This window comes from Lissotriton helveticus, chromosome 6 (assembly GCF_964261635.1).
Source record: "Lissotriton helveticus chromosome 6, aLisHel1.1, whole genome shotgun sequence".
NCBI lineage: Eukaryota > Metazoa > Chordata > Amphibia > Caudata > Salamandridae > Lissotriton > Lissotriton helveticus.
This window is the reverse complement of record NC_136067.1, coordinates 2053947228-2053960126: the sequence shown is the minus strand read 5'-3', so window position 1 is coordinate 2053960126 and position 12899 is coordinate 2053947228. Positions and strand designations below refer to the sequence as shown.

General features: G+C 47.5%; 1 protein-coding gene across 1 annotated transcript in view; it reads left to right on the top strand.

Moving 5' to 3' along the window:
* IFT172 (intraflagellar transport 172) overlaps nucleotides 1-12899 on the top strand; it is a 1142656-nt gene that overhangs the window by 111111 nt on the left and 1018646 nt on the right. The gene's annotated exons all lie outside the window — the stretch shown is intronic.

The following is a 12899-nucleotide window of genomic DNA, read 5'->3' as shown; positions in this document are numbered from 1 at the left end:
GCAAAAAGAAAAATGCCCTAACATTTAAAAAAGTAAAGCATAAAGGTGTTCTTTGGGGCAAAAGATACAGATGCAATAAACTAGTTTGATCTAATCATATCAATAAATCATTGAAAATTCGATTTTTATTTGAATGTCTTAAATGAAATTTATCAAAGCTTACGTGACGAGTTCACAAAGCAAATCCAATTTTTGCTTTGAGTCCATACTTTCATTTTTCCAAATTTCTACAATTGCTGATGATTGAGCCCTTTAAAATATAAAGTTATTCTTGTTTTTTGCATTTATTTGTGGAAGTCATACCACTTACGATTATAAAATAAGGGTTTAAAGGCACTGTTACTTTAGACATTATTTCTGTTTTGTTGAGAATTGGGCAACCCAAGTTCCAAACAGGCTTCTGTGTTAAAAGATTGCAGGAAATATGATATCTAATGATTTGAATGTAGTGAAAAAAACAACTGAGACAAGACTGTGGTCCTATACTTTTTAATAATATTTTTTATTAGTTCAGGTATTCGTTTGATTGAACAAATGGTGCAGCCAGCAATACTATACCGCATCAAGGGCAATGATGTACACCTTGCTTTAAAACCAAAACACAGGAAATGCCTTGGGATTACTGAAGTACCATCATATTGTTCCAAAAGAGTCACATCCTGAACTGACATTGAGAAGTAAAATCAAGGTACCAAAACCAGAGTCAACTAACCCTTGCCCAAACAACTTGCAAACATGTGCCATCAACAATATTTTAATACACATCAACAATGCATGGGGGAAATCTATGCCAGGTGATCATCATATTTAGTGAAGGATTTAAACTTCTCCACAAGGCTATCCAACACTTGCGAAATGCAATCATTTGCATTGAGGATCTTCATTGAAGTCAGAAGCACTGAATAAATCTGCGCTGCCTTCATGGACCCTGGAGTTCTTCTTAATAAATATACAATCCATTTTAAAATTCCATAGGGTGTTCCTGCATCAGGTTTCATGATGACAAAATACCCTGTAATGGCTTATGAAAGGCACTGTTTCTTTTTCTGAGAGATTACATTGACTCTGAATACCAATTTGAATCTCCATTGCAGCAATATTGTTCAGAAAGGTGGAATTGTATGAAAAAATAGAAAAAGAAAAGGCAGTCCGATAAGCTTATATCCTAAAAGAGCTGAAAAGGGTGCTGTCCCTTTAAGGATCCGAGGCTTCTCTGTCCACAGTGCACCCTTCTAGCAGTTTGACTAAGAGAGCTTAGTTCTTTTTTTAGGCTCATGTGAGCAGGACCTTAGGAGCACAGTGAGATGCTAAATCTCAATTTTCTTTCCTTACAAATTGATATTTTACAGTTTTGCCATCCTTCTTTCAATGTTTTTACACCTATTCTGTCGAGTGACATTGAAATGTCAATTTTTCTGAGAGAAATTCTCTTCATAATGCCCACTCTTTTCAAAGTTCCCTTCATGTGGCAGAAAAAGGCGGTATCTGATCTTCACAAGGTTTGTGTGATGTGCCTTCCAAGTGACCACTGTGAGGAAAGCAAAGGTCTCTGACATCTGCAGTACAATGTCTAAACGTAAGTTTAAGGACAGGGAGGCATCATGCAATGTAAGAAAAAAAGACTAGAGCGATCTGCTTCTCATGACCCATCTGGAAAGCCACCTGCTGACACAGACTCCAAAAGAGGGACTGTTGGACCTAGATTACCCAAGCCTACATATGGTAGCCTGGCACAGTAGTGGTCTACAGCTAACTCCAAGCGTTGGCTAAGTACTTACAAATCTTACCCACAGTAACTCAGTGATGAACCACTAAAATAAAGACACAACACCTCTGTTTGGAAAAATACCGATACCTTTTATAAAAATAATATGCTCTTCTTGTTATGCTTTTTAGTCAGGGATAAAAGACAATCTAATTACACATCTACATGAAATTTAAATCACTCTTCAATATTTCTCCTGCTCAGAATTTGAGAATCGAAGGTACATTTAGGTTCTGTAGTTATTTAGGACACAAGACACTTCACTAATAATTTTACAGGAAGGCAATATACAGTCTGGCAGAGTAATATGTTTTTAACAATACACTTGCAGATACATTACCCCACAGCTCTTAAGCACTGTTCAGCCCAACAGAATGACCTGGTTGTAGAACCTCACAGCATTTCCCACCAATAATGTGACTAGAAGGAAAGACACAATAATATTAGCAAGGTACACCTAACTGGTAGAGGATCTACTCCCTCCGCTACAAAAGCTCTGTAAGGGCTTTAGCCCAGGAACCCTGTGGCTCCCTTTACCACTTTCACCTCTCTCCCACTTGCACCGTTATTGGATCGGTTTTACTCTTTATTGGCCAGTTCACTAGCTTGTTTTCCCTTCAATTAGGCTTTCCACTGTTCAGTTACTTGTTGGGGTTATTTTAGTAGGGTTTGGGCTGAGCACTAGCCCGTTCTCTTCATTTATGCCTCTGTGTGCAGTTCAGTGTGTCTCTCAATTGCAGTCCCACTGTCTCAATCCTTTTCCCTGGTGCTGCTGCCTCCCGTCCCCACTCTACCCGGCTTACTTGTAAGCTTCCTGGAAGTGCTGCGAGGGCTCTTCTCACTCGCGTTGAAGCCTGGCAGCAGTCGGCGGTCGGGAGGGATCGAGGGAGCTTCTCTTGGCCCACCGGCTCTTTACTGGGTCAATTGTAGTGGCGCTTCTGCCTCCTCAGGCTGGGGAAACAGCTACCGGTGCTCCGTCGCGCTCGGCTTCTCCTCAGTCGCGCTACTCCGTTGGGCATGCGCGGAAGCGCTCGCTCTTCTCCCGCCTCTGCACTCACTTCACAGGGAGGACGCTGGTCTTCTGGTGACGCTGCTCTCCCGGGCCTGCCCGAACATAGGCCCCTCCTGCCTCACGAAAAGCGTCTAGTTGCCGGTCATGCGCGGAAGCGCTGATCTCTTCGTTTCTGACGCGGCCGGTGCCCCCGGGGTCCCGATGCCGATCAGAGCAACGTCGCTGCTTCCCTCCAGTCGTCTCTCACTGGGGCTTCACAGGAAGGATGTCCACACACGGCGCCCTCGCTCCACAGGTCGCCAGGGTGCCCCAGACCCCCGCACTCACTTCAGCTACTCCACGTCCCCTGGTAAGCTCAGCTCTGATTAGGGGTAGCCAGGAATATCTTCAGTTAGGGGTATCCTGAATGGATTTAATGGGATTCCAATATGTGAGTGGCTGCTTCCTCAAGTAGCTCGATTTCTTTTCCAATAGTTGATGTTTTGAGAGAGGGATCGGTCAAAGGCTGAAGGGGGAACAATCCTCTGAAGTAACTGTCAGCCTCAGTGACAAACTAGCTGCTCTCAGTGTGTCCACCTCCTCTCACCACTGCCTCACTCCTCTACTCTGGGGTCAGCACAAAATGGCTGCTGGTCACTGGCCTTATATAGGGTGGCCTGAGACCTGCAGAAGTCTCTAGTCAATTCTAGAAAGTTCCCTAATGTTATCCTATGGACCTGTCCTCCAGTAGTGTCCGTTATGGCAGTTGGAGGACACCATCTTAGGTTTCTGGAGATCCCTAGATTTTCAAGGGGGCTGACTAGGCCTCACAGGTTATGAGGGAAAAATGGCGTCATCGCCAAGGAACACCTAGCCCCCTGACAGCATTAAAAAATTCCTGATGGACATATGTAAAAATAAAAATAGAAACTCTGGGAGGCTAAGGGGGACAAAAATAAATCACGATGGTTAGAGTCTTCCCAGAAGCAGACAGGTCTAACACGCGTCCCCCCCAGCTGAAAGTGGGGAGAACTACCCAACCCCTTGGGAGTCCTCATCACTAAGGCGGAAATATCTGGATAGACCGTCTGCGTTGGCATGGTCTGCCCCAGGTCGGTGTTCCACCCTAAAGTCCATTCCCTGTAGGGAGATGGACCACCTTAACAACTTGGGATTCTCCCCCTTCATTTGCATCAGCCAACGAAGGGGGCGATGGTCAGTCTGAACTAGGAAGTGCGAACCAAACAGGTATGGTCGCAGCTTCTTCAGAGCCCAAACCACCGCAAAGGCTTCTCTCTCAATTGTACTCCATCTCCTTTCCCTGGGGAGTAGCCTTCTGGACAGGAAGACCACGGGTTGATCCAAGCCCTCATCATTTAGCTGCGATAACACTGCCCCAATGCCATGTTCTGACGCATCTGTTTGGACAATGAATTCTCTAGCAAAATTAGGGGCCTTGAGAATGGGAGCGGAACACAATGCTTGTTTCAAGGTCATGAAGGCTCGCTGGCAAGCCTCTGTCCAGACTACCCGTCGGGGTTGCTTCTTGGAAGTAAGTTCAGTGAGGGGGGCCACGATAGTGCCATACCCCTTCACGAAGCGACGGTAGTATCCAGTGAGGCCCAGGAAGGCTCGGACCTCGGTTTGAGTCTTGGGGGGCTCCCAGGCGATGATGGTCTCAATCTTTGCCTGGAGGGGCTGCACCGTCCCCCTGCCCACCAAGTGACCTAGGTACACCACCGACCCTTGTCCGATCTGACACTTGCTGGCCTTGATGGTCAAGCCAGCCTGTTGTAGGGCATGAAGAACAGCTTGCAGGTGCTGCAAATGGTCCTCCCAGCTGCTGCTGAAGACAGCAATGTCGTCCAGGTATGCAGCAGAAAAAGCTTCCATTCCCGAAAGGACCCTGTTCACCAGCCGCTGAAAAGTGGCAGGGGCATTCTTGAGCCCAAAGGGCATCACACGAAATTGGTAGTGTCCCTCAGGTGTAGAGAAGGCTGACCTTTCCTTCGCCTCCTCGGTAAGGGAAATCTGCCAGTACCCTGAAGTTAGGTCAAAGGTACTTAAGTATTGGGCAGCTCCCAGCCGGTCAATAAGCTCATCCGCCCGTGGGATAGGATGTGCATCAGTTTTAGTCACTGAGTTCAAGCCTCGGTAGTCCACACAGAATCTCAATTCAGGTGTGGTGCCTGGTGGGGCAGCTTTTGGTACCAAAACCACCGGGCTAGACCAAGGGCTACCAGAAGGTTCAATCACCCCTAGCTCCAGCATCTTGGCGACTTCACTTTTGATGTTGGCCTTCACCTTGTCCGACAGCCGGTAGATTTTAGATTTCACAGGTGGGCTGTCTCCTGTGTCCACGTCATGGGTACACAGGTGGGTCCTGCCTGGGACAAGGGAGAACAGGGGAGAAAATTGCTCCAGGATCTGGCGGCAATCACTTTGCTGTTCAGAAGTCAGGGATGGCGAGAGAATCACTCCCTCCACTGATCCATCTTTTTCTTTGTACGAGAGAAGATCAGGGAGAGGTTCACTTTCTTCTTCCTCTGCTCCATCGGTCACCAGCATTAAGACAACCTCGGGCCTCTCATGATGTGGCTTGAGACGATTGGCATGCAGCACCCTGAGGGGCTGCCTCGGGGTCTTAAGATCCACCAAATAGGTAGACTTCCCCTTTTTCTCCAAAACCTCAAAGGGGCCTGTCCAACGGTCCTGGAGGGCATTTAGCTCTCCAGGTTCCATTACCCACACTTTCTGTCCAGGCTCCAGTTCCACTGGGTGAGCGTTGTGGTCATACCACTCTTTCATAACTGCTTGGCTGGCCTCCAAGTTGTCTGAAGCCTGCTTCCACAACTTAGCCATTTGGCTCCGGAAGGCCAGCATGTAGCTCACCACGTCCTGGGGAAGCTTCCTGGGAGTCTGTTCCCATCCGTCTTTCACCAGGCTGAGAGGTCCCCTTACAGGGTGCCCATACAAAAGTTCGAAGGGGCTGAAGCCCACTCCCTTCTGTGGCACTTCCCTGTAGGAAAACAAGAGACAGGGTAGGAGGATGTCCCATTTCTTCCGTAGGCTCTCAGGAAGACTCCGTATCATACCTTTCAAGGTTTTGTTAAACCTTTCCACAAGACCATTGGTTTGTGGGTGATAGGGAGTAGTAAACCGATAGGTAACGCCGCACTCCTTCCACATGGCCCGCATGTATGCTGAAAGGAAGTTAGTCCCCCTGTCGGAAATGACCTCCTTGGGGAAACCCACTCTGGTGAAAATCCCCATCAGGGCCCTTGCCACTGCAGGTGCAGTGATGGTCCTCAGAGGTATTGCCTCTGGGTACCGGGTGGCATGATCCACCAAAACCAGTATGAACCGATGTCCAGCTGAAGTTGGTGGATCCAATGGCCCTACAATGTCGATGCCCACCCTCTCAAAGGGGGTGCTAACGACGGGTAGTGGTTCCAGGGGAGCTTTTAGCTTCACCCCAGTTTTCCCACTGGCTTGGCAAGACACACACGTCCGACAATATGTATCCGACGCCACTTTCATTCGAGGCCAGTAGAAATGGGGGACAAGCCGGGCAAAGGTCTTGTCCTGTCCTAGGTGTCCTGCCAATGGTATCTCATGAGCCAGTTCCAGTAGAAAGGCTCTAAAGCATTGAGGGACCACCAAGGCTCTGGCTGAACCGTGGCCAGGTGTCTTGGGCTCACTGTAGAGGAGTCCATCCTCCCAGTAAATCTGGTAGCTCCCTTCAATGTTTCCCGCTGCCTGGGCGTTGGCCTGTTGCCGCAGCCCCTCGAGAGTAGGACACTCTTTCTGAGCTTTGCAGAACTCTTCCCGGGAAGGACCTCCCTCCACATGCCATTCAGTTGGGATGGGTAGGTTTTCCAGGGAAGCAACATTCTCCCCGGTGGACTCCAGATCCACCTCCGCAGGTGGTCCAGTTGTCTCACGAGGTGGAGATGTCGAGGCAGGGTCCTCCGGCCTCCTGTCCTTCTCCTCTCTGGCAGCCGGCTGGGCCATTGTTCCAGGCTCCAGCGTCAATGAACTCCCCCTTCGGGCAGTCGCGGACCTTGTGCTGACACAAGTCCAGTCAGGGGGTCCCAGCATCTCAGAGTGAGTCTGGTACTCCACCCTCCTCCAAGCATTGTGCTCCATATCATTCCCTAACAGGCAGTCAACAGGCACGGCAGGGCTTACGGCAACTCGAAGTGGACCTGCAACCCCTCCCCACTCAAAGGGAACCTCAGCCACAGGATAGTGGCCCAATCTGCCGTCAGCCATTACGGCGGGATGGAGTACATCTGGGATGACCTGCTCTGGAGACACCAGCTAACTCCTTACCATAGTCATGCTGGCTCCTGTGTCTCTCAGAGCCTCCCCTCTTCGGCCATTGATGGTGACCCACTGCTCATACTTAGTAGTATTAGAGGGCAGCTGGTTCTTGGGAACCATCTCTTTATCTCCCAGGGACACTAAGGTGACACCCGCCCGCTCCCCTCCATTAACCAAAGGTATCTCCTCCCCGAGCACTACACTAGTGATTCCCGGGGCTTTTCCTCCAGTGGGAGGGGGTGGTCTTTTTGGGCACCTCACATCTCCTTTATAGTGTCCCACACCACCACACTCAAAACAATGAACAACCCTTGGCTGCTGGCTTTGGCCAGGGGTAGGGTTGCGAGGGGGGTTACTCTTGGGGATGAATCCTCTGCCCCTTCCTTGCGAAGTATTTTGTGGCCCTTTTGAGAACTCCCTCTTAGTTTCCCCTCCCTCTTTCCTCTGGGGGGCGCCCTGTCCTTGCTTCTGGGAATTCCCTCCAGTCCCCTTAGTCGACACCCGGGTACTAACCCAGATGTCCGCCTCCTCAGCAAGCTTCCTGGGGCTGGTCAGCTTGCTGTCCACCAGATGCTGTCTTAGTTCGGGAAGACACTTCTCGAGTAGGTGTTCCTTGAGTATGAGGTCATATAGTCCCTCATAGTCTCCTACTTCGCTGCCTCTTACCCAACCCTCCGGGGCCTTCCTGGCGTAGTCCAAGAAATCTACCCAGTTTTGCGTGCCCAGCTTGTAGCTACCCCGGAACTTTTGCCTATATTTCTCAGGGGTCAACCCAAACTTCTTGAGCAGCGCTGATTTCATAGCCGGATAGTAGGTCTGTTCACTCTGGTCAAGAGCCAACAAAGTATCCCTGCCAGTGGGGGGCATGTATTTGTATAACCCACCTCCCCAGTGGACTTCCAGAATCCCATGGGCCCTTAGCGAGACCTCGTAGGCGGCTAGCCACTTAGCAATGTCGTCACTGGGTACATAACGAGCCATAATATCTTTTGGTAGGTACGGTCTAGGTTCTTTGATGTTGGTCTGGGTATCGCTGCCACCATTCTCTGATTTGGGGGATCCTCGGTTTAGGGCTTGTAAATCCATCTCTTTGATGGTTCGCTCATGTGCCAACCTCCTATCCTCCCTTTCCATGTCCATCCTGGCTAGTTCTATTTTCAACCTCCTCTCCTCCCTCCTATCTTCCAGCTCGGCTTCGGTTAAGCCCCTGTCTGAAACACTGCTGCTTGCCCTTGAAGGTAGCCTGGGACCTGTCAGAAGATTCCCTCTCCCCATTTGGTTCAGCAATGCAGCCTCAGTAACAGTGTCCCCATCACCCATTTCCGTTTCTGGTTCCTCCCTTAGGCGAGCTTCTAACCATGCCCTTATGCTTGTCAGCAACTCTCCTTTCTTGGCACCTTTATTGAAAAATACCCCGTTCTGCTGACACCAATCCCTGAGTTGGGCCACAGTATTGGCTTCCAACTCTTTAAGATTCACCTCCAGCTTTGCCATGGTATAAAATTACTCACAGGAGAAAACCACGAAGTGACTTGAGGTTAACCTCCACCCACCACCAGAAGTAAATTTAGAAAAATCAAAAATATAAATTAGGAGGGCCGCAGGGAGAAAACTCCAGGTGAGGTCTTGTGGTTAGCACTGCGTTACTAATAAGTGAGTGTAAGTACAAATCCGTTATCCCACCGCTGCCACCAATTATGTTGGACCTAGATTACCCAAGCCTACATATGGTAGCCTGGCACAGTAGTGGTCTACAGCTAACTCCAAGCGTTGGCTAAGTACTTACAAATCTTACCCACAGTAACTCAGTGATGAACCACTAAAATAAAGACACAACACCTCTGTTTGGAAAAATACCGATACCTTTTATAAAAATAATATGCTCTTCTTGTTATGCTTTTTAGTCAGGGATAAAAGACAATCTAATTACACATCTACATGAAATTTAAATCACTCTTCAATATTTCTCCTGCTCAGAATTTGAGAATCGAAGGTACATTTAGGTTCTGTAGTTATTTAGGACACAAGACACTTCACTAATAATTTTACAGGAAGGCAATATACAGTCTGGCAGAGTAATATGTTTTTAACAATACACTTGCAGATACATTACCCCACAGCTCTTAAGCACTGTTCAGCCCAACAGAATGACCTGGTTGTAGAACCTCACAGCATTTCCCACCAATAATGTGACTAGAAGGAAAGACACAATAATATTAGCAAGGTACACCTAACTGGTAGAGGATCTACTCCCTCCGCTACAAAAGCTCTGTAAGGGCTTTAGCCCAGGAACCCTGTGGCTCCCTTTACCACTTTCACCTCTCTCCCACTTGCACCGTTATTGGATCGGTTTTACTCTTTATTGGCCAGTTCACTAGCTTGTTTTCCCTTCAATTAGGCTTTCCACTGTTCAGTTACTTGTTGGGGTTATTTTAGTAGGGTTTGGGCTGAGCACTAGCCCGTTCTCTTCATTTATGCCTCTGTGTGCAGTTCAGTGTGTCTCTCAATTGCAGTCCCACTGTCTCAATCCTTTTCCCTGGTGCTGCTGCCTCCCGTCCCCACTCTACCCGGCTTACTTGTAAGCTTCCTGGAAGTGCTGCGAGGGCTCTTCTCACTCGCGTTGAAGCCTGGCAGCAGTCGGCGGTCGGGAGGGATCGAGGGAGCTTCTCTTGGCCCACCGGCTCTTTACTGGGTCAATTGTAGTGGCGCTTCTGCCTCCTCAGGCTGGGGAAACAGCTACCGGTGCTCCGTCGCGCTCGGCTTCTCCTCAGTCGCGCTACTCCGTTGGGCATGCGCGGAAGCGCTCGCTCTTCTCCCGCCTCTGCACTCACTTCACAGGGAGGACGCTGGTCTTCTGGTGACGCTGCTCTCCCGGGCCTGCCCGAACATAGGCCCCTCCTGCCTCACGAAAAGCGTCTAGTTGCCGGTCATGCGCGGAAGCGCTGATCTCTTCGTTTCTGACGCGGCCGGTGCCCCCGGGGTCCCGATGCCGATCAGAGCAACGTCGCTGCTTCCCTCCAGTCGTCTCTCACTGGGGCTTCACAGGAAGGATGTCCACACACGGCGCCCTCGCTCCACAGGTCGCCAGGGTGCCCCAGACCCCCGCACTCACTTCAGCTACTCCACGTCCCCTGGTAAGCTCAGCGCTGATTAGGGGTAGCCAGGAATATCTTCAGTTAGGGGTATCCTGAATGGATTTAATGGGATTCCAATATGTGAGTGGCTGCTTCCTCAAGTAGCTCGATTTCTTTTCCAATAGTTGATGTTTTGAGAGAGGGATCGGTCAAAGGCTGAAGGGGGAACAATCCTCTGAAGTAACTGTCAGCCTCAGTGACAAACTAGCTGCTCTCAGTGTGTCCACCTCCTCTCACCACTGCCTCACTCCTCTACTCTGGGGTCAGCACAAAATGGCTGCTGGTCACTGGCCTTATATAGGGTGGCCTGAGACCTGCAGAAGTCTCTAGTCAATTCTAGAAAGTTCCCTAATGTTATCCTATGGACCTGTCCTCCAGTAGTGTCCGTTATGGCAGTTGGAGGACACCATCTTAGGTTTCTGGAGATCCCTAGATTTTCAAGGGGGCTGACTAGGCCTCACAGGTTATGAGGGAAAAATGGCGTCATCGCCAAGGAACACCTAGCCCCCTGACAGCATTAAAAAATTCCTGATGGACATATGTAAAAATAAAAATAGAAACTCTGGGAGGCTAAGGGGGACAAAAATAAATCACGATGGTTAGAGTCTTCCCAGAAGCAGACAGGTCTAACAGGGACTCTAAAGACAAAAAGGAAACATCCTCACCAAAATCGATGAATGCAGTGAAACAGCAGAAGGTGATCCGGACAGGTTAAGAATAACTTTATTCTTCAACGTCAATGGTGAAGGTGATCAACGTTGATGTCTTGACAGTCAGCGAGCGATGGGGGGGTCTTCAATGACAATGGTTTTAATATCAATAGGTATTGAAGCTACTTTGAGAGACATCTGTGGCTCGATGTCGAAATTAAACCATTTCTTGTACGGAGATCTCACCTCCTTTTCACGGTGTTGTGAATGTGACCCTGAACCCTCTTTCGAAGGCAAACAAGTCAGAGCCACTACCCTTAATATCAAACTGAATACCTTTGACGTTGATCCAGAACAACATCAACAGTATCCATAGAAAAAAGATACTGTTATCAACTTAAGTCATCTATGCAAAGAACAACTGAGACAAAATCCCCGTCCAATAGAGGACGGCTTTCATCGGGTACAAGGCAGTGACAAACTAATACCCCCTCTTCTGTTACCCACTCCAGTTGGAGAGTAGTATCTTGGCACATAGAAGAGTGGACTTTAATCATCACAAAGAACAAACTAAAATTCAGATTCAGACAAACAACACCACTACTGTACATTATATGAATTGACAAAGAGGCTCCAAATCGAGACCTCTGACATTACAAGATCATTATATCTGGAATTGGCCTCTATTCAACAATCTTAATTTGTCTGCAACTCAACTTTCAGGAAGTATAAATGTAGAGGGAGACTTGTTTAGCTGATATTACATAGAGTCCTACAAATACATTTTACACAGCAAGGTTCTAAAACAAGTTTTCTGAGAATGGGGAACTCCTTGTTTAGATATCTTCTTTACAAGGGAAATCAAAAAGTCCAGAGTCTTTGCATCTTGGTTTCCAGATAAGGGTTCACTAGGGGAATACCCTTATGATAGAATGATGGAGGCCATTATTGGTGGTTTTTCCTCCTTTTCCATTAATATCAACAGTGATCCTCAAACTTTGCTGATCTGAAACTAAGATGATTTTAGTAGCTCCAGATTGGACGAGACAGACCTATTACAGATGTGTATAAGACCATGTATGAGGTTCCCTTACAGACCTGATCCATTGACAAGGCTACAGGGTCAAATTCAACACTTGCCTCCTCTATCATTGAATTTGGCTGCATGTCTCCTGAGATAAAGTACACCCATCTAAATTTAATACTGGCTTGTATGAAAATCTCAAGAGAAACTAAGCGCTCATCTACAAGAGAATGTTTTGCTTTTAAGTGGAAAAGTTTCTGTATTTGGTGCCAACAAAAAGACACAATCCAATTACATGTCAAGAAGACACAATTCTTCCATATCTACTACACTTAGCTCAATCTAACTTGCAGTTTACATCAATGAAAGTACATCTAGCAGCCATCACTGCAGACAGAAAATCTCCAACCCAAGAATCTTTCTTCAAGATACCAGTTGTAAAAAATTATGTTAAAAAACTGAGAAAAGTATACCCTCTCCACCCTGGGAGATAAATACCAGGTTCTCTAAATTAGTTCACATTTTGAACTGACATATAAATCTAATCTATTTAATATGTTAGATTAGATATATTTAAATTGCGCATTGCAATATCCACTCTAAAAGAGGAGTAATGAGAACACAACTCTCTTTTCTCCTTCAACAGCAACAGAAAAAGTTTTGCACTCTTTAGATGTTGGAAAAGTACTATGATTCTACTTGGACAAGACAGAAGATTTGAGAAAAACATATCAACTGTTTATTCATTATGGACCATCAAGACAAGGTTTTGCACTACTAAGCAGCTAGATGAATAGTATTTTGCTTCGTGCTATGTTATCAATTAGCAAATAAAACATTACCAGGCAATTCTAGAGCGTACTCAATCAGAGGAAGAGCAGCCATACAGCGCTGCATAGAATGTGCATATAGCTGACATATGTAAGGCAGCTGCTTGCAAGTCCATTCATACATTCACTAAAGACTATTGTGTAGACTCTGATTCACAAGCAAATGCGCAAATGGTCCA